The sequence below is a fragment of the Myzus persicae genome, unplaced genomic scaffold, assembly GCF_001856785.1.
Source record: "Myzus persicae strain clone G006 unplaced genomic scaffold, MPER_G0061.0, whole genome shotgun sequence".
NCBI lineage: Eukaryota > Metazoa > Arthropoda > Insecta > Hemiptera > Aphididae > Myzus > Myzus persicae.
This window is the reverse complement of record NW_019100992.1, coordinates 13,686-18,351: the sequence shown is the minus strand read 5'-3', so window position 1 is coordinate 18,351 and position 4,666 is coordinate 13,686. Positions and strand designations below refer to the sequence as shown.

The window sequence follows — 4,666 nt, the reverse complement described above, 5'->3', positions numbered from 1 at the left end:
AATTTTTAGCGTCTGCTATATTCGTACAATAAAGCATAAAATATTAAGAAAAAGGTTATTGAATTTCATTTGAGAAACCAGCATGATTTTTTGTTTTGCTCGAAGAATAAGTTGATTTCAAAGATACCAATATAATCAAAAACTTAAAGTATACCTTATTTATATCGTAAATTTGTTTGTCAAACTAAAAAAATATTTACTATAAATATAATAAATACTATACTTTTATGGTTTTCCGTACCTACTAGCTTACCTTTTAAAGAATCACTATAATCAGTCAAAGGGAATTGCACTTTAACAAGTATAGACAGACTATAAGTTCCCCTGCATCCCACCATTTTAACACCAACAGATTTAGGCCTGGAATAAAATGTTGCATAAATTGCATTGTGGTTTTGATCAATACATATTAGTGTATTTATAAGTTATTTTTATATTTTATTTCAATAATATTGACATCTGATTATAAAAAGAGTTATTGTTATACCTACTGTTAATTATTATGTAATATTATATGTATTAGGAATTTTGTTTGATTGATTTTATACAGATTATTTTATTCTAATTATTAGGTTATTATAAAAATATTACAAAATTGTATATTCATCGATTTTGTTTTTTATCATATATAAACTATATTAATAATTGTTATTGTTATTTGTTTTACATCAATATTCAATTTATAACATACACAAAAAATAAATTCAATGAAATATTTTATTTTAGGAGGCTAATATAGGCAGTTAAATATACGAATCAACAATCAGCATAACATTTCGAATGGTTGGAGAAGTAATACCAACCCAAGGTTTATACATTTTCTAATAACCTAGATACCAACCATTGATTATAATCAATGTTACCAACTGTAAAATTCTATTTTTCGGCTAAAATATTGTCGGCTGTAATATTTATCGGCCAAAATACTTTCGGCTGTAATATTTATCGGCTAAAATACTTTCGGCTGTAATATTTATCGGCTAAAATACTTTCGGCTGTAATATTTATCGGCCAAAATACTTTCGGCTGTAATATTTATCGGCTAAAATACTTTCGGCTGTAATATTTATCGGCTAAAATACTTTCGGCTGTAAAATTTTTCGGATAAAATACTTTCGGCTTTCACATTTTCGGCTAAAATACTGTCGGCTGTAATATTTTCGGCTAAAATATAGCCCCTCGCACCAATTAGTATGAGTTTTAATGAAAGTAACGTGATAAATATATGGTTGTAAATTCCTTTTTTAATATTTAATTTTATGTGTAGTTGAAATTTGTTTTTTAGAATTAAATTTGATAAATGCTTTTTCTGGTTCGAAACTAAAAAAAATAATAATTGTAAACCGCGGTACGCGATATTTAGAAGATCGTAGAGTTCTGAACTTCAGAATTTTTGAATGAAAAACAGAAGCATATTATACGTTGTCATGGTAGGATATTAAAATGTGTAGGTATTTGGTATGTTATTTACGCAACCTGACCTTTCTTAGTCCATCTCAATGTCATTAAGTCATTTTTTTCCTATGATTTGACAAGTGACAACTGACAAAGTAAAAATTTTATTTGTACCGTTTTCTACAATCCTTATAGTCATTTAAAGCTCTCCCATCTTGTATTACTAATATTGTTCAAAATAAATAATTGCTGCTTGACCCACAATACTTTTAATATCTAGAAAATATTTTTTTAATTCCAATCCCATCTCTTAATTTGAGATTCATTGAGTTATTTGTTATGAACACAATTTGCTTTCTCCAGTTTCTTTCTAAAGAGAAGATATATTTTGTGTAAGGTGTAACTTAAATATTCTTTTCCCATTAATCCTCACATTGATAAAAGACTATCCTGTCTGCGGTTGAAGAATTGTAAGCTATATTAAATATATTCAACTTATTCGGATGATGGGTGTCTACAGCACATATTAATTGTGATTTGTTTAAAAGCTGTCTATACATATGAATTCGCCAATTGGCATTTTATTTTTTGAAGATATTTTAGGTATTACTCAAAAGCAATAACCATGTTTTGAATTCAAGTAAAACAATGATTAATGATAAATTACATTTTTAAGTAGGTATTAACTATTAAGAGATAGGCGTGCGTAAACATAGAGTACATTTTAAGCTTAGCAGATCAGACTTAGCTTTGTTAGTTTAAAAATTAGAGTGAATTATTCTCTTTTTTAAATTTAAAGCTAAGAAGGGTATCTCAGGCTTTTTATTATACTTAAATTTTAAAGCGAGTTATGAGTGTGTTAAAATTGTAAACTATTTGTACTTCATAAATACTCATCACTCGCTTTAAATTTAAAATATAGTAAAAAGTCTATGAGATGCCTTATAAAAAATTTTCACTCTAACTAATGGAGCTATATGTAATTTTCTGAGAGTAAAATTTGCTGTGTTTTGCACTTCTATAATAGAAACAACAAAATTAGTCTGTGTAACGTTTTCTTAATAAAAAAAATATTCTAATAATAATATAAAAACTAGTCTTCCAACATAGGATTATCCAAATCAAATGGCTGGTGAGCTTGTGGAGTAATTTGGTCTGAAACAAAATAGACAATTATTAACATAATATTTGAGTATTATAACATTTAAAATCAACCTACCATCAACAAGAGCGTCAATTATGCCTAGCTCAACTATTTCATAGACCACTGACAAATCTTTGATATCTGGTTGTTCAACCACAGAATAAATGAAATTAAAAATAATTTCATTTATTATAATAATTTCATTTATTCTGTGGTTCAACTAAAATAAAAATTAAATTGTGATTGAGTGAGTGAATATTTTTATTATTTACTCATAAATAATTTATTTTTATTTTTATTTTCTTTATTATTTAGAATATTTTACAATGCAGTTACAATAAGCATAATATGAGCAAAAATAATAAATAACAATACATAAGTACTTGGGTGGAGAAACCACCCAAGAACGACACTCCTACATTTTACTTATAGAAATATTCTAAAGCATACTTTCGTTTTGTAGTAGGTCAAGTGGCTCATTTCGGTCTTCATTATTTGCTAATCATACAAACAAAAAAGTTATATTTAGTTAAGATACAATATATTTTTTACCACATTCTATTTCTATATATTTACCTTGAATTTGGATATGATATGATATATAATGTTATTTTCATTTCCTATATTATTGATATTTAGATTATAGTAACTGGAGTATACAATGTATTGTTAACTTTAATGTATAGTTGTATATTACTGAGAAGATTATGATCTTCAATGAATAGAACGTTGCCACTTTCTTCTGGTTGTTGGCGCACATTTGGACATTCTGGATGTCTGACCATTTGTGGAACTGCTGTTGCTGCTGCTGATCGTTGTTGACCACGCCCCCCTGGTCTTCTAACTCCACGAATGGGGAATGGCCGCAAAACAGGTGGTTGAGGCTGAAGTCCAACCATTGATATCTGTAGCTGTCCCAAATCTTCAGGAAGGATATCTTTAACTCAATTTTATGGTCCTTTAGTTTATACACTCAATTGAATTTATGTGGTTCCAACCATTAGCTAAAGGGCCTATTTACATATTTATGTATCCTTTCACTGAGTAGGAAACTCTTCTTAAATATGCCATTGTGTCATAGCGGCCATAGCGTACGCTTTGTTGAGCATCAGCCAAAATGCAGTTATTTGTGTCTCTGCTAGACACATTTGATCTTCGGACCTTTAATTAAAGTTTAATTTATAAAAAACCATTTCAAAAATTTAAACTTATAAAGTTTGTATAGCTTTACTTGCTGGCCGTTGGTAGTTTGTAAGGTTGCCCTCTGTACTCTACTTTCAGAGGAACGTAATCTATCTGCAAAATATTATTAAAAATCAATCACCATTCTAATTACTGTCAATTATATATTTTTATAAAAATAAATTACCGTAAAAGGACCAGACTGGGGGATGTAGGCCTATGGTGGACTTTAGGATGCTGTGAAAATTTTCTACATAATTATTGGTACGGATGTTTACACTATAAACAGTAAACCTAGATGGACGTACTGTTGTTAACCAGTATTGTCAATCATAGTAAACTAACTGAATTTGGTTCCGTATGCCCATACGAGTTGTCAGCCTTGTGATTTCCAGAAAACCCCCAAAAATGTAGAAGTCTTCGGGAAATTCTGGAATCCGTTGTGGTAAAGCCCTATCCTATAAAAAAAAAAAATGTCAATATTAATGTAAGAATTTCTCATATCACCAGATCCTAATCCGTCAGTCATTGACTGTTATAACCTATTACCATTTTAACTATTGTGGCAACATGATGATTTTTGCTCAATAATGTCACCATGCCATGGGTCTGGACAAAACGTAAAATTCCCTGCAAACAAATTGTACATTTGAGAATATAATTTCATTATTGACCAGGGTAAATAACAAATACTGAAATGGCTTAAAAATATTAGTTAAAAATCCATTTTTTAGTTACCATTTTTTTTTTTTTTTATTTCATTGAAAGTTTATTAGGTTATAAGGAATAGATTTGTGGAATTTATGATTTGAAATATTTCTGATGGTACAAACAATTATGATGTACGCAATTAATGTTTTTAATGTCTTGTTGTATTGTTTAATTATAGTGAAACTTAAAAAATATGTATATTATATACATATGGGAGCTATAATACGTTGAGAA

The 4,666-nt window shown here is 28.5% G+C and overlaps 1 pseudogene; it reads right to left on the bottom strand.

Annotated features, from left to right (window-relative positions):
- Positions 1-2,265: 2,265 nt before the first annotated feature.
- On the bottom strand, positions 2,266-4,321 carry LOC111027195 (annotated as a pseudogene).
- Between the last annotated feature and the right edge of the window lie 345 nt (positions 4,322-4,666).